Source organism: Rhipicephalus microplus, chromosome 2 (assembly GCF_043290135.1).
Source record: "Rhipicephalus microplus isolate Deutch F79 chromosome 2, USDA_Rmic, whole genome shotgun sequence".
NCBI classification, from domain to species: Eukaryota; Metazoa; Arthropoda; class Arachnida; order Ixodida; family Ixodidae; genus Rhipicephalus; species Rhipicephalus microplus.
In genome coordinates this window covers 133,674,683-133,701,286 of record NC_134701.1, presented here as the reverse complement: position 1 = coordinate 133,701,286, position 26,604 = coordinate 133,674,683, and the positions used below count along the sequence as shown (strand labels likewise).

General features: G+C 46.2%; 29 non-coding genes across 29 annotated transcripts; all 29 read left to right on the top strand.

The window, feature by feature from the left end:
- Nucleotides 1-2,122: 2,122 nt before the first annotated feature.
- On the top strand, nt 2,123-2,241 carry TRNAL-CAA (transfer RNA leucine (anticodon CAA)). Its single transcript has 2 exons — nt 2,123-2,160; nt 2,196-2,241. It is a non-coding gene; the product is annotated as a tRNA-Leu (tRNA).
- A 63-nt stretch (nt 2,242-2,304) lies between these two features.
- On the top strand, nt 2,305-2,423 carry TRNAL-UAA (transfer RNA leucine (anticodon UAA)). The gene is made up of 2 exons: nt 2,305-2,342; nt 2,378-2,423. It is a non-coding gene; the product is annotated as a tRNA-Leu (tRNA).
- A 1,165-nt stretch (nt 2,424-3,588) lies between these two features.
- Nucleotides 3,589-3,707, top strand: TRNAL-CAA (transfer RNA leucine (anticodon CAA)). The gene is made up of 2 exons: nt 3,589-3,626; nt 3,662-3,707. It is a non-coding gene; the product is annotated as a tRNA-Leu (tRNA).
- A 606-nt stretch (nt 3,708-4,313) lies between these two features.
- Nucleotides 4,314-4,432, top strand: TRNAL-CAA (transfer RNA leucine (anticodon CAA)). Its single transcript has 2 exons — nt 4,314-4,351; nt 4,387-4,432. It is a non-coding gene; the product is annotated as a tRNA-Leu (tRNA).
- A 64-nt stretch (nt 4,433-4,496) lies between these two features.
- On the top strand, nt 4,497-4,615 carry TRNAL-UAA (transfer RNA leucine (anticodon UAA)). The gene is made up of 2 exons: nt 4,497-4,534; nt 4,570-4,615. It is a non-coding gene; the product is annotated as a tRNA-Leu (tRNA).
- A 793-nt stretch (nt 4,616-5,408) lies between these two features.
- On the top strand, nt 5,409-5,527 carry TRNAL-UAA (transfer RNA leucine (anticodon UAA)). The gene is made up of 2 exons: nt 5,409-5,446; nt 5,482-5,527. It is a non-coding gene; the product is annotated as a tRNA-Leu (tRNA).
- A 2,071-nt stretch (nt 5,528-7,598) lies between these two features.
- On the top strand, nt 7,599-7,717 carry TRNAL-UAA (transfer RNA leucine (anticodon UAA)). The gene is made up of 2 exons: nt 7,599-7,636; nt 7,672-7,717. It is a non-coding gene; the product is annotated as a tRNA-Leu (tRNA).
- A 246-nt stretch (nt 7,718-7,963) lies between these two features.
- On the top strand, nt 7,964-8,082 carry TRNAL-CAA (transfer RNA leucine (anticodon CAA)). The gene is made up of 2 exons: nt 7,964-8,001; nt 8,037-8,082. It is a non-coding gene; the product is annotated as a tRNA-Leu (tRNA).
- Nucleotides 8,083-8,329: 247 nt separating this feature from the next.
- TRNAL-CAA (transfer RNA leucine (anticodon CAA)) lies at nt 8,330-8,448 on the top strand. Its single transcript has 2 exons — nt 8,330-8,367; nt 8,403-8,448. It is a non-coding gene; the product is annotated as a tRNA-Leu (tRNA).
- Nucleotides 8,449-9,243: 795 nt separating this feature from the next.
- On the top strand, nt 9,244-9,357 carry TRNAL-CAA (transfer RNA leucine (anticodon CAA)). Its single transcript has 2 exons — nt 9,244-9,281; nt 9,312-9,357. It is a non-coding gene; the product is annotated as a tRNA-Leu (tRNA).
- Nucleotides 9,358-9,418: 61 nt separating this feature from the next.
- TRNAS-UGA (transfer RNA serine (anticodon UGA)) lies at nt 9,419-9,537 on the top strand. The gene is made up of 2 exons: nt 9,419-9,456; nt 9,492-9,537. It is a non-coding gene; the product is annotated as a tRNA-Ser (tRNA).
- A 63-nt stretch (nt 9,538-9,600) lies between these two features.
- TRNAL-CAA (transfer RNA leucine (anticodon CAA)) lies at nt 9,601-9,719 on the top strand. The gene is made up of 2 exons: nt 9,601-9,638; nt 9,674-9,719. It is a non-coding gene; the product is annotated as a tRNA-Leu (tRNA).
- A 4,481-nt stretch (nt 9,720-14,200) lies between these two features.
- Nucleotides 14,201-14,319, top strand: TRNAL-UAA (transfer RNA leucine (anticodon UAA)). The gene is made up of 2 exons: nt 14,201-14,238; nt 14,274-14,319. It is a non-coding gene; the product is annotated as a tRNA-Leu (tRNA).
- A 246-nt stretch (nt 14,320-14,565) lies between these two features.
- Nucleotides 14,566-14,684, top strand: TRNAL-UAA (transfer RNA leucine (anticodon UAA)). Its single transcript has 2 exons — nt 14,566-14,603; nt 14,639-14,684. It is a non-coding gene; the product is annotated as a tRNA-Leu (tRNA).
- Nucleotides 14,685-15,111: 427 nt separating this feature from the next.
- TRNAL-UAA (transfer RNA leucine (anticodon UAA)) lies at nt 15,112-15,230 on the top strand. Its single transcript has 2 exons — nt 15,112-15,149; nt 15,185-15,230. It is a non-coding gene; the product is annotated as a tRNA-Leu (tRNA).
- Nucleotides 15,231-15,294: 64 nt separating this feature from the next.
- TRNAL-CAA (transfer RNA leucine (anticodon CAA)) lies at nt 15,295-15,413 on the top strand. The gene is made up of 2 exons: nt 15,295-15,332; nt 15,368-15,413. It is a non-coding gene; the product is annotated as a tRNA-Leu (tRNA).
- A 4,300-nt stretch (nt 15,414-19,713) lies between these two features.
- Nucleotides 19,714-19,832, top strand: TRNAL-UAA (transfer RNA leucine (anticodon UAA)). Its single transcript has 2 exons — nt 19,714-19,751; nt 19,787-19,832. It is a non-coding gene; the product is annotated as a tRNA-Leu (tRNA).
- A 246-nt stretch (nt 19,833-20,078) lies between these two features.
- On the top strand, nt 20,079-20,197 carry TRNAL-UAA (transfer RNA leucine (anticodon UAA)). The gene is made up of 2 exons: nt 20,079-20,116; nt 20,152-20,197. It is a non-coding gene; the product is annotated as a tRNA-Leu (tRNA).
- Nucleotides 20,198-20,624: 427 nt separating this feature from the next.
- Nucleotides 20,625-20,743, top strand: TRNAL-UAA (transfer RNA leucine (anticodon UAA)). Its single transcript has 2 exons — nt 20,625-20,662; nt 20,698-20,743. It is a non-coding gene; the product is annotated as a tRNA-Leu (tRNA).
- A 64-nt stretch (nt 20,744-20,807) lies between these two features.
- On the top strand, nt 20,808-20,926 carry TRNAL-CAA (transfer RNA leucine (anticodon CAA)). The gene is made up of 2 exons: nt 20,808-20,845; nt 20,881-20,926. It is a non-coding gene; the product is annotated as a tRNA-Leu (tRNA).
- A 612-nt stretch (nt 20,927-21,538) lies between these two features.
- Nucleotides 21,539-21,657, top strand: TRNAL-CAA (transfer RNA leucine (anticodon CAA)). The gene is made up of 2 exons: nt 21,539-21,576; nt 21,612-21,657. It is a non-coding gene; the product is annotated as a tRNA-Leu (tRNA).
- A 248-nt stretch (nt 21,658-21,905) lies between these two features.
- On the top strand, nt 21,906-22,024 carry TRNAL-CAA (transfer RNA leucine (anticodon CAA)). Its single transcript has 2 exons — nt 21,906-21,943; nt 21,979-22,024. It is a non-coding gene; the product is annotated as a tRNA-Leu (tRNA).
- A 250-nt stretch (nt 22,025-22,274) lies between these two features.
- On the top strand, nt 22,275-22,393 carry TRNAL-CAA (transfer RNA leucine (anticodon CAA)). The gene is made up of 2 exons: nt 22,275-22,312; nt 22,348-22,393. It is a non-coding gene; the product is annotated as a tRNA-Leu (tRNA).
- Nucleotides 22,394-23,004: 611 nt separating this feature from the next.
- Nucleotides 23,005-23,123, top strand: TRNAL-CAA (transfer RNA leucine (anticodon CAA)). Its single transcript has 2 exons — nt 23,005-23,042; nt 23,078-23,123. It is a non-coding gene; the product is annotated as a tRNA-Leu (tRNA).
- A 247-nt stretch (nt 23,124-23,370) lies between these two features.
- On the top strand, nt 23,371-23,489 carry TRNAL-UAA (transfer RNA leucine (anticodon UAA)). The gene is made up of 2 exons: nt 23,371-23,408; nt 23,444-23,489. It is a non-coding gene; the product is annotated as a tRNA-Leu (tRNA).
- A 64-nt stretch (nt 23,490-23,553) lies between these two features.
- On the top strand, nt 23,554-23,672 carry TRNAL-CAA (transfer RNA leucine (anticodon CAA)). The gene is made up of 2 exons: nt 23,554-23,591; nt 23,627-23,672. It is a non-coding gene; the product is annotated as a tRNA-Leu (tRNA).
- Nucleotides 23,673-24,099: 427 nt separating this feature from the next.
- TRNAL-CAA (transfer RNA leucine (anticodon CAA)) lies at nt 24,100-24,218 on the top strand. The gene is made up of 2 exons: nt 24,100-24,137; nt 24,173-24,218. It is a non-coding gene; the product is annotated as a tRNA-Leu (tRNA).
- Nucleotides 24,219-24,829: 611 nt separating this feature from the next.
- On the top strand, nt 24,830-24,948 carry TRNAL-CAA (transfer RNA leucine (anticodon CAA)). Its single transcript has 2 exons — nt 24,830-24,867; nt 24,903-24,948. It is a non-coding gene; the product is annotated as a tRNA-Leu (tRNA).
- Nucleotides 24,949-26,471: 1,523 nt separating this feature from the next.
- TRNAL-CAA (transfer RNA leucine (anticodon CAA)) lies at nt 26,472-26,590 on the top strand. Its single transcript has 2 exons — nt 26,472-26,509; nt 26,545-26,590. It is a non-coding gene; the product is annotated as a tRNA-Leu (tRNA).
- Nucleotides 26,591-26,604: the final 14 nt, after the last annotated feature.

The window sequence follows — 26,604 nt, the reverse complement described above, 5'->3', positions numbered from 1 at the left end:
GTCTAAGGCGCTAGATTCAAGGGAAACCTTTCCCAGTGATACGAGTTGAACGAGGCTTCTGGTCCACGTATGTGTGCGTGGGTTCGAATCCCACTTCCGACAATTTTTTTTACTTTACTACCAGAAGAAAGTCAGTGTCCCCTTTTGCTGGGCTGAAATATCGTGTCAGAATGGCCGAGTTGTCCAAGGCGCCAGATATAAGGGAAACCTTGCCCAGGGATACGGGTTGAAAGAGGCTTCTGGTCTACCTATGTGGGCGTGGGTTCAAATCCCACTTCTGACAAACTTTTTTTACTTTACTACCAGCACAGAGTCAGCGTCTTCTTTTGCTGAGGCTGACATATCGTATCAGAATGGCCGAGTGGTCTAAGGCGCCAGACACAAGGTAAACCTTGCGCAGTGATACGGGTTGAACGAGGCTTCTGGCCCACATATGAGGGCGTGGGATCGAAGCCCACTTTTGACAAACTTTTTTTATTTTATTACAAGAAGAAAGTCAGTGTCTCCTTTCGCTGGGCTGAAATATTGTGTCAGAATGGCCGAGTGGTCGAAGGCGCTAGACTCAATGGAAACCTTGCCCAGTGATACGGGTTGAACGAGGCTTCTGGTCTACGTATGTGGGCGTGGGTACAAATCCCACTTCTGAGAAGCTCTTTTTTTTACTTTACTACCAGCACAAAGTCAGTGTCTCTTTTTGCTGGGGCTGAAATATCGTGTCAGAATGGCCGAGTGATCTAATGCTCCAGACTCAAGGGAAACCTTGCCCAGTGATACGGGTTGAACGAGGCTTCTGGTCCACGTATGTGGGCGTGGGTTCGAATCCTATTCTCACAACTTTTTTTTACTTTACTACCAGAACAAGGCCAGTGTCTCCTTTTGCTGGGCTGAAATATTGTGTCAGAATGACCGAGTGGTCTAAGGCGCCAGACTCAAGGTACGCCTTGCGCAGTGATACGGGTTGAATGAGGGTTCTGGTCCACGTATGAGGGCGTGGGTTTGAATCCTACTTCTGACAAACTTTTTTTATTTTACTACAAGAACAAAGTCAGTGTCTCCTTTTCTGGGCTGAAATATTGTGTCAGAATGGCCGAGTGGTGGAAGGCGCTAGACTCAATGGAAACCGTGCCCAGTCATACGAGTTGAACGAGGCTTCAGGTCAACGTATGTGTGCGTGGGTGCGAATCCCACTTAAGACAAACTTTTTTTTCTTTACTACCAGAACAAAGTCAGTGTCTTTTTTTGCTGGAGCTTATAAATCGTGTCAGAACGGCCGATTTTTACTTTACTACCAGCACAGAGTCAGCGTCTTCTTTTGCTGAGGCTGACATATCGTATCAGAATGGCCGAGTGGTCTAAGGCGCCAGACACAAGGTAAACCTTGCGGAGTGATGCGGGTTGAATGAGGCTTCTGGACCACGTATGACGGCGTGGGTTTGAATCCTACTTCTGACAAACTTTTTTTATTTTACTACAAGAACAAAGTCAGTGTCTCCTTTTGCTGGGCTGAATGAGGCTTCTGGTCCACGTATGAGGGCGTGGGTTTGAATCCTACTTTTGACAAACTTTTTTTATTTTACTACAAGAACAAAGTCAGTGTCTCCTTTTGCTGGGCTGAAATATTGTGTCAGAATGGCCGAGTGGTGGAAGGCGCTAGGCTCAATGGAAACCGTGCCCAGTCATACGAGTTGAACGAGGCTTCAGGTCAACGTATGTGTGTGTGGGTACGAATCCCACTTCAGACAAACTTTTTTTACTTTACTACCAGAACAAAGTCAGTGTCTTCTTTTGCTTAACTTAAGGGAAACATTGCCCGGTGATACGGGTTAAACGAGGCTTCTGGTCCACGAATGTGGGCGTGGGTTCGAATCCCACTTCTGACAAACTTTTTTTACTTTACTACCAGCACGAAGTCAGTGTCTTCTTTTGCTGGGGCCGACATGTCGTGTCAGAATGGCCGAGTGGTCTAAGGCGCCAGACTGAAATGAAACCTTGCCCGGTGATGCGAGTTGAACGAGGCTTCTGGTCCACGTATGTGTGCGTGGGTTCGAATCTCACTTCTGTCAATTTTTTTACTTTACTACCAGAACGGAGTAAGCGTCTTCTTTTGCTGAGGCTGACATGTATCAGAATGGCCGAGTGGTCTAAGGCGCCAGACTCAAGGGAAACCTTGCGCAGTGATACGGGTTGAACGAGGCTTCTGGTCCACGTATGTGGGCGTGGGTTTGAATCCTACTTCTGACAAGCTTTTTTATTTTAGTGCAAGAACAAAGCCAGTGTCTCCTTTGGTTAGGACCAAAGTATCGTGTCAGAATGGCCGAGTGGTCGATGGCGCCAGACCTAAGGGAAACCTTGCCCAGTGGTACGGGTTGAATGAGGCTTCTGGTCCATGTATGTGGGCGTGGGTTCGAATCCCACTTCTGACAAACTCTTTTTTTATTTACTACCAGCACAAAGTCAGTGTCTCCTTTTGCTGGGCAGAAATATTGTGTCAGAATGGCCGAGCGGTCGAAGGCGCTAGACTCAAGGGAAGCCATGTCCAGTCATTTGAGTTGAACGAGGGTTCTGGTCAACGTATGTGTGCGTGGGTGCGAATCCCACTTCTGACAAACTTTTTTTACTTTACTACCAAAACGAAGTCTGTGTCTTCTTCTGCTGAAGCTTATATATCGTGTCAGAACGGCCGAGTTGTCTAATGCATCAGACTTAAGGGAAACATTGCCCGGTGATACGGGTTAAACGAGGCTTCTGGTCCACGTATGTGGGCGTGGGTTCGAATCGCACTTCTGACAATCTTGTTTTTTACTTTACTACCAGCATAAAGTCAGTGTTTTTTTGCTGGGGCTGATATATCGTGTCAGAATTGCAGAGTGGTCGAAGGCGCCAGACTTAAGGGAAACCTTGCTCAGTGATACGGGTTGAACGAGGCTTCTGGTCCAGGTGTGTGGGCGTGGGTTCAAACCCCACTTCAGACAAACTCTTCGTTTTTACTTTACTACGAGCATAAAGTCAGTTTTTTCTTTTGCTGGGGCTGATATATCGTATCAGAATGGCCGAGTGGTCTAAGGCGCCAGACGCAAGGAAAACCTTGCCCAGTGATACGAGTTGAACGAGACTTCTGGTCCATATATGAGGGCGTGGGTTTGAATCCCACTTCTGACAAACTTTTTTTACTTTACTACAAGAAGAAAGTCAGTGTCTCCTTTTGCTGGGCTGAAATATTGTGTCAGAATGGCCGAGTGGTCGAAGGCGCTAGACTCAATGGAAACCGTGCCCAGTCATACGAGATGAACGAGGTTTCAGGTCAACGTATGTGTGCGTGTGTTCGAATCCCACTTACGACAAACTCTTTTTTTATTTACTACAAGAACAAAGTCAGTGTCTCCTTTTGCTGGGCTGAAATATTGTGTCAGAATGGCCGAGTGGTGGAAGGCGCTAGACTCAATGGAAACCGTGCCCAGTCATACGAGTTGAATGAGGCTTCAGGTCAACGTATGTGTGCGTGGGTTCGAATCCCACTTCTGTCAATTTTTTTTTACTTTACTACCAGCACAAAGTCAGCGTCTTCTTTTACTGGGGCTGCCATATTGTATCAGAATGGCCGCGTGGTCTAAGGCGCCAGATTCAAGGGAAACCTTTCCCAGTGATACGAGTCGAACGAGGCTTCTGGTCCACGTATGTGGGCGTGGGTTCGAATCCCACTTCTGACAATTTTTTTAGTTTACTACGAGAAGAAAGTCAGTGTCTCCTTTTGCTGGGCTGAAATATCGTGTCAGAATGGCCGAGTTGTCCAAGGCGCCAGACATAAGGGAAACCTTGCCCAGTGATACGGGTTGAACGAGGCTTCTGGTCCACGTATGAGGGCGTGGGTTTGAATCCTACTTCTGACAAACTTTTTTATTTTACTACAAGAACAAAGTCAGTGTCTCCTTTTTCTGGGCTGAAATATTGTGTCAGAATGGCCGAGTGGTGGAAGGCGCTAGACTCAATGGAAACCGTGCCCAGTCATACGAGTTGAACGAGGCTTCAGGTCAACATGTGTGCGTGGGTGCGAATCCCACTTCTGATAAACTTTTTTTACTTTACTACAAGAACAAAGTCAGTGTCTTCTTTTGCTGGAGCTTATAAATCGTGTCAGAACGGCCGAGTTGTCTAAGGCACCAGACTTAAGGGAAACATTTCCCGGTGATACGGGTAAAACGAGACTTCTGGTTCACGTATGTGTGCGTGGGTTCAAATCCCACTTCTCACAAACTTTTTTTACTTTACTGCAAGCACGAAGTCAGTCTCTTCTTTTTCTGGGGCTTACATATCGTATCAGAATGGCCGAGTGGTCTAAGGCGCCAGACTCAAGGGAAACCTTGCGCAGTGATACGGGTTGAACGAGGCTTCTGGTCCACATATGTGGGCGTGGGTTTGAATCCTACTTCTGACAAACTTTTTTTATTTTAGTACAAGAACAAAGCCAGTGTCTTCTTTGGTTAGGACCAAAGTATCGTGTCAGAATGGCCGAGTGGTCGAAGGCGCCAGACCTAAGGGAAACCTTGCCCAGTGATACGGGTAGAATGAGGCTTCTGGTCCACGTATGTGGGCGTGGGTTGGAATCCCACTTCTGACAAACTCTTTTTTTTATTTACTACCAGCACAAAGTCAGTGTCTCCTTTTGCTGGGCTGAAATATTGTGTCAGAATGGCCGAGTGGTCGAAGGCGCCAGACGCAAGGGAAACCTTGCCCAGTGATACGAGTTGAACGAGGCTTCTGGTCCACGTATGTGTGCATGGGTTCGAATCCCACTTCTGTCAATTTTTTTACTTTACTAATAGCACAGAGTCAGCGTTTTCTTTTACTGGGGCTGACATATTGTATCAGAATGGCCGCGTGGTCTAAGGCGCCAGATTCAAGGGAAACCTTGCCCAGTGATACGAGTTGAACGAGGCTCCTGGTCCACGTATGTGTGCGTGGGTTCGAATCCCACTTCTGACAATTTTTTTTACTTTACTACCAGAAGAAAGTCAGTGTCTTCTTTTGCTTGGCTGAAATATCGTGTCAGAATGGCCGAGTTGTCCAAGGCGCCAGACATAAGGGAAACCTTGCCCAGTGATACGAGTTGAACGAGGCTTCTGGTCTACCTATGTGGGCGTGGGTTCAAATCCCACTTCTGAGAAGCTTTTTTTTACTTTACTACCAGCACAAAGTCAGTGTCTCCTTTTGCTGGGGCTCAAATATCGTGTCAGAATGGCCGAGTGGTCTAAGGCGCCAGACGGAAGGGAAACCTTGCTCGGTGATGCGAGTTGAACGAGGTTTGTGGTCGACGTATGTGAGCGTGGGTTTGAATCCTATTCTGACAAACTTTTTTTTACTTTACTACCAGAACAAAGTCAGTGTCTCCTTTTGCTGGGATGCAATATTGTGTCAGAATGGCCGAGTGGTCGAAGGCGCCAGACTTAAGGGAAACCTTGCCCAGTGATACGAGTGTAACGAGGCTTCTGGTCCACGTATGTGTGCGTGGGTTTGAATCCCACTTCTGACAAACTTTTTTTACTTTACTGCAAGCACGAAGTCAGTCTCTTCTTTTGCTGGGGCTGATATATCGTGTCAGAATGGCCGAGTGGTCTAAGGCGCCAGATTCAAGGGAAGCCTTGCCCAGTGATACGGGTTGAACGAGGCTTCTGGTCCACGTATGTGGGCGTCGGTTCGAATCCTTTTCTGACAAACTTTTTTTACTTCACTAACAGAACAAAGTCAGTGTCTCCTTTTGCTGGGGCTGATATATCGTATCAGAATGGCCGAGTGGTCGAAGACCCCAGACTCAAGGTAAACCTTGCGCAGTGATACGGGTTGAACGAGGCTTCTGGTCCATATATGAGGGCGTTGGTTCGAATCCCACTTCTGACAAACTTTTTTTACTTTACTACAAGAAGAAAGTCAGTGTCTCCTTTTGCTGGGCTGAAATATTGTGTCAGAATGGCCGAGTGGTCGAAGGCGCTAGACTCAATGGAAACCGTGCCCAGTCATACGAGTTGAACGAGGTTTCAGGTCAACGTATGTGTGCGTGTGTTCGAATCCCACTTACGACAAACTCTTTTTTATTTACTACCAGCACAAAGTCAGTGTCTCCTTTTGCTGAGGCTGACATATCGTATCAGAATGGCCGAGTGGTCTAAGGCGCCAGACTCAAGGGAAACCTTGCGCAGTGATACGGTTTGAACGAGGCTTCTGGTATACGTATGTGGGCGTGGGTTTGAATCCTACTTCTGACAAACTTTTTTTATTTAATACAAGAACAAAGCCAGTGTCTCCTTTGGTTAGGACCAAAGAGTCGTGTCAGAATGGCCGAGTTGTCTAAGGCTCCAGACTCAAGGGAAACCTTGCCCAGTGATACGGGTTGAACGAGGCTTCTGGTCCACGTATGTGGGCGTGGGTTCGAATCCCTTTTCTGACAAACTTTTTTTTACTTCACTAACAGAACAAAGTCAGTGTCTCCTTTTGCTGGGGTTGATATATCGTATCAGAATGGCCGAGTGGTCTAAGGCGCCAGACTGAAGGGAAACCTTGCTCGGTGATGCGAGTTGAACGAGGCTTCTGGTCCAAGTATCTGTGCGTCGGTTCGAATCTCACTTCCGTCAATTTTTTTTACTTTACTACCAGCACAGAGTCAGCGTCTACTTTTGCTGAGGCTGACATATCGTATCAGAATGGCCGAGTGGTCTAAGGCTCCAGACTCAAGGGAAAGCTTGCCCAGTGATACGGCTTGAACGAGGCTTCTGGTCTACGTATGTGGGCGTGGGTTGAAACCCACTTCTGAGAAGCCCTTTTTTTACTTTACTACCAGCACAAAGTCAGTGTCTCCTTTTGCGGGGGCTGAAATTTCGTGTCAGAATGGCCGAGTGGTCTAAGGCTCCAGACTCAAGGGAAACCTTGCCCAGTGATACGGGTTGAACGAGGCTTTTGGTCGACGTATGTGGGCGTGGGTTCGAATCCTATTCTGACAAACTTTTTTTACTTTACTACCAGAACAAAGTCAGCGTCTTCTTTTACTGGGGCTGACATATTGTATCAGAATGGCCGCGTGGTCTAAGGCGCCAGATTCAAGGGAAACCTTGCCCAGTGATACGAGTTGAACGAGGCTCCTGGTCCACGTATGTGTGCGTGGGTTCGAATCCCACTTCTGACAATTTTTTTTACTTTACTAATAGCACAGAGTCAGCGTCTTCTTTTACTGGGGCTGACATATTGTATCAGAATGGCCGCGTGGTCTAAGGCGCCAGATTCAAGGGAAACCTTGCCCAGTGATACGAGTTGAACGAGGCTCCTGGTTCACGTATGTGTGCGTGGGTTCGAATGCCACTTCTGACAATTTTTTTTTACTTTACTACCAGAAGAAAGTCAGTGTCTTCTTTTGCTTGGCTGAAATATCGTGTCAGAATGGCCGAGTTGTCCAAGGCGCCAGACATAAGGGAAACCTTGCCCAGTGATACGAGTTGAACGAGGTTTGTGGTCGACGTATGTGAGCGTGGGTTCGAATCCTATTCTGACAAACTTTTTTTTACTTTACTACCAGAACAAAGTCAGTGTCTCCTTTTGCTGGGCTGAAATATTGTGTCAGAATGGCCGAGTGGTCGAAGGCGCCAGACTTAAGGAAAACCTTGCCCAGTGATACGAGTGTAACGAGGCTTCTGGTCCTCGTATGTGTGCGTGGGTTCGAATCCCACTTCTGACAAACTTTTTTTACTTTACTGCAAGCACGAAGTCAGTCTCTTCTTTTGCTGGGGCTGATATATCGTGTCAGAATGGCCGAGTGGTCTAAGGCGCCAGATTCAAGGGAAACCTTGCCCAGTGATACGGGTTGACCGAGGCTTCTGGTCCACGTATGTGGGCGTGGGTTCGAATCCTTTTCTGACAAACTTTTTTTACTTCACTAACAGAACAAAGTCAGTGTCTCCTTTTGCTGGGGCTGATATATCGTATCAGAATGGCCGAGTGGTCTAAGGCGCCAGACTCAAGGTAAACCTTGCACAGTGATACGGGTTGAACGAGGCTTCTGGTCTATATATGAGGGCGTAGGTTCGAATCCCACTTCTGACAAACTTTTTTTACTTTACTACAAGAAGAAAGTCAGTGTATCCTTTTGCTGGGCTGAAATATTGTGTCAGAATGGCCGAGTGGTCGAAGGCGCTAGACTCAATGGAAACCGTGCCCAGTCATACGAGTTGAACGAGGTTTGAGGTCAACGTATGTGTGCGTGTGTTCGAATCCCACTTACGACAAACTCTTTTTTTATTTACTACCAGCACAAAGTCAGTGTCTCCTTTTGCTGAGGCTGACATATCGTATCAGAATGGCCGAGTGGTCTAAGGCGCCAGACTCAAGGGAAACCTTGCGCACTGATACGGTTTGAACGAGTTTTCTGGTCTACGTATGTGGGCGTGGGTTTGAATCCTACTTCTGACAAACTTTTTTTATTTTAGTACAAGAACAAAGCCAGTGTCTCCTTTGGTTAGGACCAAAGTGTCGTGTCAGAATGGCCGAGTTGTCTAAGGCTCCAGACTCAAGGGAAACCTTGCCCAGTGATACGGGTTGAACGAGGCTTCTGGTCCACGTATGTGGGGGTGGGTTCGAATCCTATTCTGACAAACTTTTTTTTACTTTACTACCAGAACAAAGTCAGTGTCTCCTTTTGCTGGGCTGAAATATTGTGTCAGAATGGCCGAGTGGTCGAAGGCGCCAGACTTAAGGGAAACCTTGCCCAGTGATACGAGTGTAACGAGGCTTCTGGTCCATGTATGTGTGCGTGGGTTCGAATCCCAATTCTGGCACACATTTTTTACGTTACTGCGAGCACGAAGTCAGTCTCTTCTTTTGCTGAGGCTGATATATCGCGTCAGAATGGCCGAGTAGTCTAAGGCGCCAGACCCAAGGGAAACCTTGCCCAGTGATACGGGTTGAATGAGGCTTCTGGTCCACGTATGTGGGCGTGGGTTCGAATCCCTTTTCTGACAAACTTTTTTTTACTTCACTAACAGAACAAAGTCAGTGTCTCCTTTTGCTGGGGCTGATATATCGTATCAGAATGGCCGAGTGGTCTAAGGCGCCAGACTGAAGGGAAACCTTGCTCGGTGATGCGAGTTGAACGAGGCTTCTGGTCCAAGTATCTGTGCGTCGGTTCGAATCTCACTTCCGTCAATTTTTTTTACTTTACTACCAGCACAGAGTCAGTGTCTCCTTCTGCTAAGGCTGAAATATCGTGCCAGAATGGTCGAGTGGTCTAAGGCTCCAGACTCAAGGGAAACCTTGCCCAGTGAGTTGAACGAGGCTTCTGGTACACGTATGTGTGCGTGGGTTCGAATCCCACTTCTGTCAATTTTTTTACTTTACTACCAGCACAGAGTTAGCGTCTTCTTTTGCTGGGCCGAAATATTGTGTCAGAATGGCCGAGTGGTCGAAGGCGCCAGACTTGAGGGAAACCTTGCCCAGTGATACGGATTGAACGAGGCTTCTGGTCCACGTATGTGGGTGTGGGTTTGAATCCCACTTCTGACAAAATTTTTTAATCTACTACCAGAAGAAAGTCAGTGTCTCCTTTTGCTGGGGCTGCTATATCGTGTCAGAATGGCCGAGTGGTCTAAGGCGCCAGACTCAAGGGAAACCTTGCCCAGTGATAGGGGTTGAACGAGGCTTCTGGTCCACGTATGTGTGCGTGGGTTCGAATCCCACTTTTGACAAACTTTTTTTACTTTACTGCCAGCACGAAGTCAGTCTCTTCTTTTGCTGGGGCTGACATATCGTGTCAGAATGGCCGAGTTGTCTAAGGCGCCAGACTCAAGGGAAACCTTGCCCAGTGATACGGGTTGAACGAGGCTTCTGGTCCACGTATGTGGGCGTGGGTTCGAGTCCATTTTCTGACAAACTTTTTTTACTTCACTAACAGAACAAAGTCAGTGTCTCCTTTTGCTGGGGCTGATATATCGTATCAGAATGGCCGAGTGGTCTGAGGCGCCAGACTGAAGGGAAACCTTGTGCGGTGATGCGAGTTGAACGGGGCTTCTGGTCCACGTATGTGTGCGTGGGTTCAAATCTCACTTCCGTCATTTTTTTTACTTTACTACCAGCACAGAGTCAGCGTCTACTTTTGCTGCGGCTGACATATCGTATCAGAATGGCCGAGTGGTTTAAGGCTCCAGACTCAAAGGAAACGTTGCCCAGTGATACGGGTTGAACGAGGCTTCTGGTCCACGTATGTGGGCGTGGGTTCGAATCTCACTTCTGTCAATTTTTTTACTTTACTACCAGCACAGAGTCAGCGTCTTCTTTTGCTGAGGCTGACATATCGTATCAGAATGGCCGAGTCGTCTAAGGCGCCAGGCTCAAGGGAAATCTTGCGCAGTGATACGGGTTGAACGAGGCTTCTGGTCCACGTATGTGGGCGTGGGTTTGAATCCTACTTCTGACAAACTTTTTTTTATTTTAGTACAAGAACAAAGCCAGTGTCTCCTTTGGTTAGGACCAAAGGTTTACATTTATGACGTCGCCAGTGATGATGTCGTACTAACTAACAGATAGCTAAATAACACGTGTGGGCAAGATCGGAATATGACTTCGCCCTTTCAAGCCATCACCACATTATCGCTATTGTCTACTAACATCTGCAGCCTGATGCCAAAACGGGATTTGTTATGTTCCTTCCTTGACGATTGTGACTGCGATATTCTTGCCCTCACTGAAACCTGGCTATACCCTGACGTAACCGATAATGAAGTTCTCCCTGATCGCAGAAATTTCAGCATTTACCGAAATGACCGTACTGATAGGCGGGGGGAGGGGTTCTTCTCGCAGTAAAAAAAACTTTACAATCGTATGCCATCAAAGTACACTCTAACATAGAAATTATCTGGGTAGCATGCTTAACAAAGTCCGCCACACTGCTCATGAGAAATTGTTACCGACCTCCTGACTGTAAACATTCACTTTTGGAAGAACTGCGCAGTAGCTTCACTGAGGCCATCCATCTCTGCCATACCGATTCTATATTCATCTTTGGTGATTTCAATTTTCCCGCGATTGACTGGAACCAGTTGTCTTCCCCTTGCCGCATGTCTACAGAATTTATCAACCTAACCTTAGACTTTAACTTATCGCAAATGGGGAATCAGCCCACTCGTGGTTCAAACATCCTCGACCTAATTCTCACCTCTGCTCCTGAAACAGTAAACACCATGCTGAACATAGATGGATTCAGCGATCATTGTCTTCTTTAAGTAACCCTTAACATTCAACCACCTTTCTCTGGCATTGAACATAAAAAAATCCGCGATTACAATAAAGCTAACTACAGCAAAATCAACTCCGAACTAGAGACCTTCTACAATGACATATTCCTGCCATCCTCTTCCAGTCGTGACGTCAATGATAACTGGATGCTGTACAGAGACAAATTATGCGCACTGGCAAACCGGTATTTTCCACTTGTTTCGGTCAAAAATGATAAAACAAACCCCTGGTTTACTAAATCCATCCGACAGCTCAGAAATAAAAAGAAGCGTCTATACCGCGCGGCTAAACGACTTGGTACGTCCTCTGCATGGGAGGCGTACAAAAATGTTCTGAAAATATACTGTTCCACAATTAAATCAGCTAAACTAAAGTATTTCTCTAATGACTTGCCTTCCCTTCTGAAATCAAATCCTAGGAAATTCTGGAATCAAATATCTGCGGAACACGATGTTAAACAGATTTCCTTGCTAGATGATCACCATGCTCTCCTCTCAGATAGTCATTGCACCTCAGCATTTAACACCTTCTTTTCATCCGTTTTCACCCGGGAAGACCACGCCGACGTTCCGAACGTTCCCGATCTTAACATAGATTATATGCAACCTATTGAAATAACGCCTGAGGGTATCGCACTTCTTGTCACTAATCTTAAACTATCTACTTCAGCTGGCATTGACGGTATAAATTCCAAACTTCTGAAAAACACCCTTTCTGTTTCTGTTAATATCCTGTATCACCTTTTCAGACAATCATTAACAACAGGCCAGCTTCCCATTGACTGGAAGATTGGTAAAATAGTCCCTGTGTTCAAAGCCGGCGATAAACATTCACCCGAAAGTTATCGCCCCATCTCTCTCACGTGCATCTGCTGCAAACTCCTGGAACTGATAATCGCTTCTCATGTTTTCAGGCACTTAGAATCTAACCATTACTTTTTTATTAACCAACATGGATTTAGAAAAGGTTTTTCGTGCGAAACACAGCTGCTGGAATTTACGTCAGAACTACATTGCAACATGAACAATAACCTTCAGACTGACTGCATTTTTCTCAATTTTTCAAAAGCATTTGATCGCGTACCCCACTGTCGTCTGATTTCTAAATTATCTTCACTCCGATTAGATTCGCTCACTTTATCTTGGCTTCGAAACTTTCTTTCACTCCGCCAGCAGTTCACGGTAATAAACAATATCCAATCCCCTCTTTCCCACGTAACCTCAGGTGTACCGCAGGGGTGCGTCCTCGACCCCCTGCTGTTCTTAATTTATATTAACGATTTGCCAATCAGCACCTCATCTCGCATGCGAATTTTCGCCGATGATTGCATTATATATCGCTCAATAACCTGTACCGATGATCACCTAACACTGCAAAATGACCTCAACAAGATTAATGACTGGTGCAAAAAATGGCTTATGTCGCTAAACAAGCAGAAGTGCAAAATTATGTGTTTTACACGCAAGCAACATATTTCTAGCCATTCGTACATAATTGATGACTACCCTCTGTCGTACGCATCATCCTACAAGTACCTCGGTATTTATTTCACACCAAATCTTTCTCGGTCACACCATATCACAACCATTTGTGCGAAAGCTTCAAAATCATTGGGTTACTTACGCCGCAACTTGCATAGCTGCCCATCCCATGTTCGGCAGCTAGCTTATCAGACCTTCGTTCGACCACAACTTGAATTCGCCACATCGATCTGGTCCCCATACCAAAATTACTTAATCAACATGCTTGAAGCTATTCAAAATAGGGCAGCCCGATTCATCTCACGAAATTACGACTACAATAGCAGCATAACGGAAATTAAACTTTGCCTTTCTCTTCAACTGTTGAGTACTCGGCGGGATATTTCTCTCCTATGCCTCTTCCATAAGTATGTTTACAGTAACAAACCATTCCCATTCCAACTCGATAAACCTTGCGTTACATCTCGTAGCCTGCATAATAACTTAAGTTTCACGCGATTATATGGGTCAACGGACGCCTTTAACTCATCGGCTCTTCCTCGCGTCATCCGCTTGTGGAATGATCTCTCGAATGACATTGTATATCAATCAGACCCCGAAAAATTCAGACAACTTCTTCACCCTTTCTTTCAGTCATAGACACTTCGATTGGTTCCTTTTTACAAGTATTTGTTGCACCTCCTGTATCGTTCCAGTGTGATTATATTCATTCGTTTTTTTCCATTTCCTCCCACTTACAGCTTAGGGCCTTGTGTTCGTTCAGTAAAGAGCACGCGCTTTTTTTTCACACTTTGTGACCGCCTGCATTCTCCTACTTTATATTGTTCTTATACACACGAGAAAAACTCTCTTATCGCCCTTTATTATCCTGTATTTCTTAAACAAGAACAAATTGCTTTCTGCGCGCTGCTCGAAAATATTTTTGGCTACGTGTGTGCTAGGTGTTTTTTAGTAAGTGTATTGCGGATATTTATTCTCCTCCCACCTGCAATGTTCCGATGTGTAACTTCAAATGACTTGGCCCCGCCGCGGTGGTCTAGTGGCTAAGGTACTCGGCTGCTGACCCGCAGGTCGCGGGTTCAAATCCCGGCTGCGGCGGCTGCATTTCCGATGGAGGCGGAAATGTTGAGGCCCGTGTGCTCAGATTTGGGTGCACGTTAAAGAACCCCAGGTGGTCAAAATTTCCGGAGCCCTCCACTACGACGTCTCTCATAATCATATGGTGGTTTTGGGACGTTAAACCCCACAAATCAATCAAATCAACTTCAAATGACTTTTTGTACATTCTCTCTTTAGTGACATATAACGCGTTATTTTTGTTGAGTTCTTTCATTGTTTGATGTTTCCTTACGGTTTTGTCGCGACACTCACCCTTTGTAACCCCCCTTACACAATGCCCTGCAACAAGGGCCTGTAAGGTATTTTTAAATAAAAAAATAAAAAAAAACTTTCGTGTCAGAATGGCCGAGTGGTCGAAGGCGCCAGACTTAAGGGAAACCTTGCCCAGTAATACGGGTTGAATGAGGCTTCTGGTCCATGTATGTGGGCGTGGGTTCGAATCCCACTTCTGACAAACTCTTTTTTTATTTACTACCAGCACAAAGTCAGTGTCTCCTTTTGCTGGGCTGAAATATTGTGTCAGAATGGCCGAGTGGTCGAAGGTGCTAGACTCAAGAGAAACCGTGCCAAGTCAAACTAGTTGAACGAGGCTTCAGGTCCACGTATGTGTGCCTGGGAGCGAATCCCACTTCTGACAAACTTTTTTTACTTTACTACCAGAACAAAGTCAGCGTCTTCTTTTGCTGGACCGAAATATTGTGTCAGAATGGCTGAGTGGTCGAAGGCGCCAGACTTAAGGGAAACCTTGCCCAGTGATACGGATTGAACGAGGCTTCTGGTCCACGTATGTGGGCGTGGGTTTGAATCCCACTTCTGACAAGTTTTTTAATCTACTACCAGAAAAAAGTCAGTGTCTTCTTTTGCTGGCCTGAAATATCGTGTCAGAATGGCCGAGTGGTCCAAGGCACCAGACTTAAAGGAAACCTTGCCCAGTGATACGGGTTGAACGAGGCTTCTGGTCTACGTATGTGGGCGTGTGTTGAAATCCCACTTCTGAGAAGCTCTTCTTTTTACTTTACTACCAGCACAAAGTCAGTGTCTCCTTTTGCTGGGGCTGAAATTTCGTGTCAGAATGGCCGAGTGGTCTAAGGCTCCCGACTCAAGGGAAACCTTGCCAGTGATAAGGGTTGAACGAGGCTTCTGGTCGACGTATGTGGGCGTGGGTTCGAATTCTATTCTGACAAACTTTTTTTACTTTACTACCAGAACAAAGTCAGTGTCTCCTTTTGCTGGGCTGAAATATTGTGTCAGAATGGCCGAGTGGTCGAAGGCGCCAGACTTAAGCGAAGCCTTGCTCAGTGATACGAGTGTAACGAGGCTTCTGGTCCACGTATGTGTGCGTGGGTTCAAATCCCACTTCTGACAAACTTTTTTTACTTTACTGCCAGCACGAAGTCAGTCTCTTCTTTTGCTGGGGCTGATATATTGTGTCAGAATGGCCGAGTGGTCTAAGGCGCCAGACTCAAGGGAAACCTTGCCCAGTGATACGGGTTGAACGAGGCTTCTGGTCCAAGTATGTGGGCGTGGGTTCGAATCCCTTTTCTGACAAACTTTTTTTTACTTCACTAACAGAACAAAGTCAGTGTCTCCTTTTGCTGGGGCTGATATATCGTATCAGAATGGCCGAGTGGTCTGAGGCGCCAGACTGAAGGGAAACCTTGTGCGGTGATGCGAGTTGAACGGGGCTTCTGGTCCACGTATGTGTGCGTGGGTTCAAATCTCACTTCCGTCATTTTTTTTACTTTACTACCAGCACAGAGTCAGCGTCTACTTTTGCTGCGGCTGACATATCGTATCAGAATGGCCGAGTGGTTTAAGGCTCCAGACTCAAAGGAAACGTTGCCCAGTGATACGGGTTGAACGAGGCTTCTGGTCCACGTATGTGGGCGTGGGTTCGAATCTCACTTCTGTCAATTTTTTTACTTTACTACCAGCACAGAGTCAGCGTCTTCTTTTGCTGAGGCTGACATATCGTATCAGAATGGCCGAGTCGTCTAAGGCGCCAGGCTCAAGGGAAATCTTGCGCAGTGATACGGGTTGAACGAGGCTTCTGGTCCACGTATGTGGGCGTGGGTTTGAATCCTACTTCTGACAAACTTTTTTTTATTTTAGTACAAGAACAAAGCCAGTGTCTCCTTTGGTTAGGACCAAAGGTTTACATTTATGACGTCGCCAGTGATGATGTCGTACTAACTAACAGATAGCTAAATAACACGTGTGGGCAAGATCGGAATATGACTTCGCCCTTTCAAGCCATCACCACATTATCGCTATTGTCTACTAACATCTGCAGCCTGATGCCAAAACGGGATTTGTTATGTTCCTTCCTTGACGATTGTGACTGCGATATTCTTGCCCTCACTGAAACCTGGCTATACCCTGACGTAACCGATAATGAAGTTCTCCCTGATCGCAGAAATTTCAGCATTTACCGAAATGACCGTACTGATAGGCGGGGGGAGGGGTTCTTCTCGCAGTAAAAAAAACTTTACAATCGTATGCCATCAAAGTACACTCTAACATAGAAATTATCTGGGTAGCATGCTTAACAAAGTCCGCCACACTGCTCATGAGAAATTGTTACCGACCTCCTGACTGTAAACATTCACTTTTGGAAGAACTGCGCAGTAGCTTCACTGAGGCCATCCATCTCTGCCATACCGATTCTATATTCATCTTTGGTGATTTCAATTTTCCCGCGATTGACTGGAACCAGTTGTCTTCCCCTTGCCGCATGTCTACAGAATTTATCAACCTAACCTTAGACTTTAACTTATCGCAAATGGGGAATCAGCCCACTCGTGGTTCAAACATCCTCGACCTAATTCTCACCTCTGCTCCTGAAACAGTAAACACCATGCTGAACATAGATGGATTCAGCGATCATTGTCTTCTTTAAGTAACCCTTAACATTCAACCACCTTTCTCTGGCATTGAACATAAAAAAATCCGCGATTACAATAAAGCTAACTACAGCAAAATCAACTCCGAACTAGAGACCTTCTACAATGACATATTCCTGCCATCCTCTTCCAGTCGTGACGTCAATGATAACTGGATGCTGTACAGAGACAAATTATGCGCACTGGCAAACCGGTATTTTCCACTTGTTTCGGTCAAAAATGATAAAACAAACCCCTGGTTTACTAAATCCATCCGACAGCTCAGAAATAAAAAGAAGCGTCTATACCGCGCGGCTAAACGACTTGGTACGTCCTCTGCATGGGAGGCGTACAAAAATGTTCTGAAAATATACTGTTCCACAATTAAATCAGCTAAACTAAAGTATTTCTCTAATGACTTGCCTTCCCTTCTGAAATCAAATCCTAGGAAATTCTGGAATCAAATATCTGCGGAACACGATGTTAAACAGATTTCCTTGCTAGATGATCACCATGCTCTCCTCTCAGATAGTCATTGCACCTCAGCATTTAACACCTTCTTTTCATCCGTTTTCACCCGGGAAGACCACGCCGACGTTCCGAACGTTCCCGATCTTAACATAGATTATATGCAACCTATTGAAATAACGCCTGAGGGTATCGCACTTCTTGTCACTAATCTTAAACTATCTACTTCAGCTGGCATTGACGGTATAAATTCCAAACTTCTGAAAAACACCCTTTCTGTTTCTGTTAATATCCTGTATCACCTTTTCAGACAATCATTAACAACAGGCCAGCTTCCCATTGACTGGAAGATTGGTAAAATAGTCCCTGTGTTCAAAGCCGGCGATAAACATTCACCCGAAAGTTATCGCCCCATCTCTCTCACGTGCATCTGCTGCAAACTCCTGGAACTGATAATCGCTTCTCATGTTTTCAGGCACTTAGAATCTAACCATTACTTTTTTATTAACCAACATGGATTTAGAAAAGGTTTTTCGTGCGAAACACAGCTGCTGGAATTTACGTCAGAACTACATTGCAACATGAACAATAACCTTCAGACTGACTGCATTTTTCTCAATTTTTCAAAAGCATTTGATCGCGTACCCCACTGTCGTCTGATTTCTAAATTATCTTCACTCCGATTAGATTCGCTCACTTTATCTTGGCTTCGAAACTTTCTTTCACTCCGCCAGCAGTTCACGGTAATAAACAATATCCAATCCCCTCTTTCCCACGTAACCTCAGGTGTACCGCAGGGGTGCGTCCTCGACCCCCTGCTGTTCTTAATTTATATTAACGATTTGCCAATCAGCACCTCATCTCGCATGCGAATTTTCGCCGATGATTGCATTATATATCGCTCAATAACCTGTACCGATGATCACCTAACACTGCAAAATGACCTCAACAAGATTAATGACTGGTGCAAAAAATGGCTTATGTCGCTAAACAAGCAGAAGTGCAAAATTATGTGTTTTACACGCAAGCAACATATTTCTAGCCATTCGTACATAATTGATGACTACCCTCTGTCGTACGCATCATCCTACAAGTACCTCGGTATTTATTTCACACCAAATCTTTCTCGGTCACACCATATCACAACCATTTGTGCGAAAGCTTCAAAATCATTGGGTTACTTACGCCGCAACTTGCATAGCTGCCCATCCCATGTTCGGCAGCTAGCTTATCAGACCTTCGTTCGACCACAACTTGAATTCGCCACATCGATCTGGTCCCCATACCAAAATTACTTAATCAACATGCTTGAAGCTATTTAAAATAGGGCAGCCCGATTCATCTCACGAAATTACGACTACAATAGCAGCATAACGGAAATTAAACTTTGCCTTTCTCTTCAACTGTTGAGTACTCGGCGGGATATTTCTCTCCTATGCCTCTTCCATAAGTATGTTTACAGTAACAAACCATTCCCATTCCAACTCGATAAACCTTGCGTTACATCTCGTAGCCTGCATAATAACTTAAGTTTCACGCGATTATATGGGTCAACGGACGCCTTTAACTCATCGGCTCTTCCTCGCGTCATCCGCTTGTGGAATGATCTCTCGAATGACATTGTATATCAATCAGACCCCGAAAAATTCAGACAACTTCTTCACCCTTTCTTTCAGTCATAGACACTTCGATTGGTTCCTTTTTACAAGTATTTGTTGCACCTCCTGTATCGTTCCAGTGTGATTATATTCATTCGTTTTTTTCCATTTCCTCCCACTTACAGCTTAGGGCCTTGTGTTCGTTCAGTAAAGAGCACGCGCTTTTTTTTCACACTTTGTGACCGCCTGCATTCTCCTACTTTATATTGTTCTTATACACACGAGAAAAACTCTCTTATCGCCCTTTATTATCCTGTATTTCTTAAACAAGAACAAATTGCTTTCTGCGCGCTGCTCGAAAATATTTTTGGCTACGTGTGTGCTAGGTGTTTTTTAGTAAGTGTATTGCGGATATTTATTCTCCTCCCACCTGCAATGTTCCGATGTGTAACTTCAAATGACTTGGCCCCGCCGCGGTGGTCTAGTGGCTAAGGTACTCGGCTGCTGACCCGCAGGTCGCGGGTTCAAATCCCGGCTGCGGCGGCTGCATTTCCGATGGAGGCGGAAATGTTGAGGCCCGTGTGCTCAGATTTGGGTGCACGTTAAAGAACCCCAGGTGGTCAAAATTTCCGGAGCCCTCCACTACGACGTCTCTCATAATCATATGGTGGTTTTGGGACGTTAAACCCCACAAATCAATCAAATCAACTTCAAATGACTTTTTGTACATTCTCTCTTTAGTGACATATAACGCGTTATTTTTGTTGAGTTCTTTCATTGTTTGATGTTTCCTTACGGTTTTGTCGCGACACTCACCCTTTGTAACCCCCCTTACACAATGCCCTGCAACAAGGGCCTGTAAGGTATTTTTAAATAAAAAAATAAAAAAAAAATTTTCGTGTCAGAATGGCCGAGTGGTCGAAGGCGCCAGACTTAAGGGAAACCTTGCCCAGTAATACGGGTTGAATGAGGCTTCTGGTCCATGTATGTGGGCGTGGGTTCGAATCCCACTTCTGACAAACTCTTTTTTTATTTACTACCAGCACAAAGTCAGTGTCTCCTTTTGCTGGGCTGAAATATTGTGTCAGAATGGCCGAGTGGTCGAAGGTGCTAGACTCAAGAGAAACCGTGCCAAGTCAAACTAGTTGAACGAGGCTTCAGGTCCACGTATGTGTGCCTGGGAGCGAATCCCACTTCTGACAAACTTTTTTTACTTTACTACCAGAACAAAGTCAGCGTCTTCTTTTGCTGGACCGAAATATTGTGTCAGAATGGCTGAGTGGAAGAAGGCGCCAGACTTAAGGGAAACCTTGCCCAGTGATACGGATTGAACGAGGCTTCTGGTCCACGTATGTGGGCGTGGGTTTGAATCCCACTTCTGACAAGTTTTTTAATCTACTACCAGAAAAAAGTCAGTGTCTTCTTTTGCTGGCCTGAAATATCGTGTCAGAATGGCCGAGTGGTCCAAGGCACCAGACTTAAAGGAAACCTTGCCCAGTGATACGGGTTGAACGAGGCTTCTGGTCTACGTATGTGGGCGTGTGTTGAAATCCCACTTCTGAGAAGCTCTTCTTTTTACTTTACTACCAGCACAAAGTCAGTGTCTCCTTTTGCTGGGGCTGAAATTTCGTGTCAGAATGGCCGAGTGGTCTAAGGCTCCCGACTCAAGGGAAACCTTGCCAGTGATAAGGGTTGAACGAGGCTTCTGGTCGACGTATGTGGGCGTGGGTTCGAATTCTATTCTGACAAACTTTTTTTACTTTACTACCAGAACAAAGTCAGTGTCTCCTTTTGCTGGGCTGAAATATTGTGTCAGAATGGCCGAGTGGTCGAAGGCGCCAGACTTAAGCGAAGCCTTGCTCAGTGATACGAGTGTAACGAGGCTTCTGGTCCACGTATGTGTGCGTGGGTTCAAATCCCACTTCTGACAAACTTTTTTTACTTTACTGCCAGCACGAAGTCAGTCTCTTCTTTTGCTGGGGCTGATATATTGTGTCAGAATGGCCGAGTGGTCTAAGGCGCCAGACTCAAGGGAAACCTTGCCCAGTGATACGGGTTGAACGAGGCTTCTGGTCCACGTATGTGGGCGTGGGTTCGAATCCCTTTTCTGACAAACTTTTTTTTACTTCACTAACAGAACAAGGTCACTGTCTCCTTTTGCTGGGGCTGATATATCGTATCAGAATGGCCGAGTGGTCTAAGGCGCCATACTGAAGGGAAACCTTGCGCGGTGATGCGAGTTGAACGAGGCTTCTGGTCCACGTATGGCGTGGGTTCGAATCTCACTTCCGTCAAATTTTTTTTACTTTACTACCAGCACAGAGTCAGCGTCTAATTTCGCTGAGGCGGACAAATCGTATCAGAATGGCCAAGTGGTCTAAGGCGCCAGACTCAAGGGAAACCTTTCTCATTGATACGGGTTTAACGAGTCTTCTGGTCCACGTATGTGGGCGTGGATTCGAATCCCACTACTGACAAACTTTTTTTACTTTACTACAAGCACAGAGTCAGCGTCTTCTTTTGCTGGGCTGAAGTGTTGTGTCAGAATGGCCGAGTGGTCGAAGGCGCTAGACTCAATGGAAACCGTGCCCAGTCATACGAGTTGAACGAGGTTTCAGGTCAACGTATGTGTGCGTGTGTTCGAATCCTACTTCTGACAAAGTCTTTTTTTTATTTACTACCAGGACAAAGTCAGCGTCTCCTTTTGCTGAGGCTGACATATCGTATCAGAATGGCCGAGTGGTCTAAGGCGCCAGACTCAAGGGAAACCTTGCGCAGTGATACGGGTTGAACGAGGCTTCTGGTCCACGTATGTGGGCGTGGGTTTGAATCCCACTTCTGACAAACTTTTTTTATTTTAGTACAAGAACAAATCCAGTGTCTCCTTTGGTTAGGACCAAAGTATCGTGTCAGAATGGCCGAGTGGTCTAAGGCTCCAGACTCAAGGGAAACTTTGCCCAGTGATACGGGTTGAACGAGGCTTCTGGTCCACGTATGTGTGCGTGGGTTTGAATCCCACTTATGACAAACACTTTTTTACTTTACTGCCAGCACGAAGTCAGTCTCTTCTTTTGCTGGGGCTGATATATCGTGTCAGAATGGCCGAGTGGTCTAAGGCGCCAGACTCAAGGTAAACTTTGCCCAGTGATACGGGTTGAACGAGGCTTCTGGTCCACGTATGTAGGCGTGGGTTCGAATCCCACTTCTGACAAACTTTTTTTTTACTTTACTACCAGCACAGAGTCAGCGTGTACTTTTGCTGAGGCTGACATATCGTATCAGAATGGCCAAGTGGTCTAAGGCTCCAGACTCAAGGGAAACCTTGCCCAGTGATACGGGTTGAACGAGGCTTCTGGTCCACGTATGTGTGCGTGGGTTTGAATCCCACTTATGACAAACACTTTTTTACTTTACTGCCAGCACGAAGTCAGTCTCTTCTTTTGCTGGGGCTGATATATCGTGTCAGAATGGCCGAGTGGTCTAAGGCGCCAGACTCAAGGGAAACTTTGCCCAGTGATACGGTTTGAACGAGGCTTCTGGTCTACGTATGTGGGCGTGGGTTCGAATCCCACTTCTGACAAACTTTGTTTACTTTACTGCCAGCACGAAGTCAGTCTCTTCTTTTGCTGGGGCTGATATATCGTGTCAGAATGGCCGAGTGGTCTAAGGCGCCAGACTCAAGGGAAACCTTGCCCAGTGATACGGGTTGAACGAGGCTTCTGGACCACGTATGCGGGCATTGGTTCGAATCCCTTTTCTGACAAACTTTTTTTTACTTCACTAACAGAACAAAGTCAGTGTCTCCTTCTGCTGGAGCTGATATATCGTATCAGAATGGCCGAGTGGTCTAAGGCGCCAGACTGAAGGGAAACCTTGCGCGGTGATGCGAGTTGAACGAGGCTTCTGGTCCACGTATGTGTGCGTGGGTACGAATCTCACTTCCGGCAATTTTTTTTACTTTACTACCAGCACAAAGTCAGTGTCTCCTTTTGCTGGGGCTGAAATATCGTGTCAGAATGGCCGAGTGGTCTAAGGCTCCAGACTCAAGGGAAACCTTGCCCAGTGATACGGGTTGAACGAGGCTTCTGGTCATCGTATGTGGGCGTGGGTTCGAATCCTATTCTCACAAACGTTTTTTACTTTACTGCCAGAACAAAGTCAGTGTCTGCTTTTGCTGGGCTGAAATATTGTGTCAGAATGGCCGAGTAGTCAAAGGCGCCAGGCTCAAGGGAAACCTTGCCCAGTGATACGGGTTGAACGAGGCTTCTGGTCTACGTATGTGGGCGTGGGTTCGAATCCCACTTCTGACAAACTTTGTTTACTTTACTGCCAGCACGAAGTCAGTCTCTTCTTTTGCTGGGGCTGATATATCGTGTCAGAATGGCCGAGTGGTCTAAGGCGCCAGACTCAAGGGAAACCTTGCCAAGTGATACGGGTTGAACGAGGCTTCTGGACCACGTATTCGGGCATTGGTTCGAATCCCTTTTCTGACAAACTTTTTTTTACTTTACTACCAGAACAAAGTCAGTGTCTCCTTTTGCTGGGCTGAAATATTGTGTTAGAATGGCCGAGTGGTCGAAGGCGCCAGGCTTAAGGGAAACCTTGCCCAGTGATACGAGTGTAACGAGGCTTCTGGTCCACGTATGTGTGCGTGGGTTCGAATCCCACTTCTGACAAAGTTTTTTTACTTTACTGCCAGCACGAAGTCAGTGTCTTCTTTTGCTGGGGCTGATATATCGTGTCAGAATGGCCGAGTGGTCTAAGGCGCCAGACTCAAGGGAAACCTTGCCCAGTGATACGGGTTGAACGAGGCTTCTGGTCCACGTATGTGGGCGTGGGTTCGAATCCCACTTCTGACAAACTTTTTTTACTTTACTACCAGCCCAAAGTCAGTGTCTCCTTTTGCTGGGGCTGAAATATCCTGTCAGAACGGCCGAGTGGTCTAAGGCTCCAGACTCAATGGAAACCGTGCCCAGTCATACGAGTTGAACGAGGCTTCAGGTCAACGTATGTGTGCGTGGGTGCGAATCCCACTTCTGACAAACTTTTTTACTTTACTACCAGAACAAAGTTAGTGTCTTTTGCTGCAGCTTATATATCGTGTCAGAACGGCCGAGTGTTCTAAGGCACCGGACTTAAGGGAAACATTGCCCGGTGATACGGTTTAAACGAGGCCTTTGGTCCAAGTATGTCGACGCGGGTTGGAATCCCACTTCTGACAATCTTTTTTTTACTTTACTACCAGCACGAAGTCAGTCTCTTCTTTTGCTGGGGCTGATATATCGTGTCAGAATGGCCGAGTGGTCTAAGGCGCCAGACTCAAGGGAAACCTTGCCCAGTGATACGAGTTGACCGAGGCTTCTGGTCCACGTATGTGGGCGTGGGTTCGAATCCCACTTCTGACAAACTTTTTTTTACTTCACTAACTGAACAAAGTCAGTGTCTCCTTTTGCTGGGGCTGATATATCGTATCAGAATGGCCGAGTGGTCTTAGGCGCCAGACTGAAGGGAAACCTTGCGCGGTGATGCAAGTTTAACGAGGCTTCTGGTCCACGTATGTGTGCGTGGGTTCGAATCTCACTTCCGGCATTTTTTTACTTTACTACCAGCACAAAGTCAGTGTCTCCTTTTGCTGGGGCTGAAATATCGTGTCACAATGGCCGAGTGGTCTAAGGCTCCAGACTCAAGGGAAACCTTGCCCAGTGATACGGGTTGAACGAGGCTTCTGGTCCACGTATGTGGGCGTGGGTTCGAATTCTATTCTGACAAACTTTTTTTTTTACTTTACTACCAGAACAAAGTCAGTGTCTCCTTTTGCTGGGCTGAAATATTGTGTCAGAATGGCCGAGTGGATGAAGGCGCCAGGCTTAAGGGAAACCTTGCCCAGTGATACGAGTGTAACGAGGCTTCTGGTCCACGTATGTTTGCGTGGGTCCGAATCCCACTTCTGACAAAGTTTTTTTACTTTACTACCAGCACAAAGTCAGTGTCTCCTTTTGCTGGGCTGAAATATTGTGTCAGAATGGCCGAGTGGTCGAAGGCGCTAGACTCAAGGGAAACATTGCCCGGTGATACGGGTTAAACGAGGCTTCTGGTCTACGTATGTGGGCGTGGGTTCGAATCCAACTTCTGACAATCTTTTTTTTACTTCACTAACAGAACAAAGTCAGTGTATCCTTTTGCTGAGGCTGATATATCGTATCAGAATGGCCGAGTGGTCTAAGGCGCAAGACTGAAGCGAAACCTTGCTCGGTGATGCGAGTTGAACGAGGCTTCTGGTCCAAGAATGTGTGCGTGGGTTCCAATCTCACTTCCGTCAATTTTTTTTTACTTCACTAACAGAACAAAGTCAGTGTCTTCTTTTGCTGGGGCTGATATATCGTATCAGAATGGCCGAGTGGTCTAAGGCGCCTGACTGAAGGGAAACCTTGCTCGATGATGCGAGTTGAACGAGGTTTCTGGTCCACGTATGTGTGCGTGGGTTCGAATCTCTCTTCCGTCAATTTTTTTTACTTTACTACCAGCACAGAGTCAGCGTCTTCTTTTGCTGAGGCTGACATCACGTATCGAATGGCCGAGTGGTCTAAGGCGCCAGGCTCAAGGTAAACCTTGCGCAGTGATACGGGTTGAACGAGGCTTCTGGTCCACGTATGAGGGCGTGGGTTTGAATCCTACTTCTGACAAACTTTTTTTATTTTACTACAAGAACAAAGTCAGTGTCTCCTTTTGCTGGGCTGAAATATTGTGTCAGAATGGCCGAGTGGTCGAAGGCGCTAGACTCAATAGAAACCGTGCCCAGTCATACGAGTTGAACGAGGCGTCAGGTCAACGTATGTGTGCGTGGGTGCGAATCCCACTTCTGACAAACTTTTTTTACTTTACTACCAGAGCAAAGTCAGCGTCTCTTTTTTGCTGGGGCTGAAATATCGTATCATAATGGCCGAGTGGTCTAAGGCGCAAGACTGAAGGGAAACCTTGCTCGGTGATGCGAGTTGAACGAGGCTTCTGGTCCAAGGATGTGTGCGTGGGTTCCAATCTCACTTCCGTCAATTTTTTTACTTCACTAACAGAACAAAGTCAGTGTCTTCTTTTGCTGGGGCTGATATATCGTATCAGAATGGCCGAGTGGTCTAAGGCGCCTGACTGAAGGGAAACCTTGTTCGATGATGCGAGTTGAACGAGGTTTCTGGTCCACGTATGTGTGCGTGGGTTCGAATCTCACTTCCGTCAATTTTTTTTACTTTACTACCAGCACAGAGTCAGCGTCTTCTTTTGCTGAGGCTGACATCACGTATCGAATGGCCGAGTGGTCTAAGGCGCCAGACTCAAGGTAAACCTTGCGCAGTGATACGGGTTGAACGAGGCTTCTGGTCCACGTATGAGGGCGTGAGTTTGAATCCTACGTCTGACAAACTTTTTTTATTTTACTACAAGAACAAAGTCAGTGTCTCCTTTTGCTGGGCTGAAATATTGTGTCAGAATGGCCGAGTGGTCGAAGGCGCTAGACTCAATGGAAACCGTGCCCAGTCATACGAGTTGAACGAGGCGTCAGGTCAACGTATGTGTGCGTGGGTGCGAATCCCACTTATGACAAACACTTTTTTACTTTACTGCCAGCACGAAGTCAGTCTCTTCTTTTGCTGGGGCTGATATGTCGTGTCAGAATGGCCGAGTGGTCTAAGGCGCCAGACTCAAGGTAAACTTTTCCCAGTGATACGGGTTGAACGAGGCTTCTGGTCCACGTATGTAGGCGTGGGTTCGAATCCCACTTCTGACAAACTTTTTTTTACT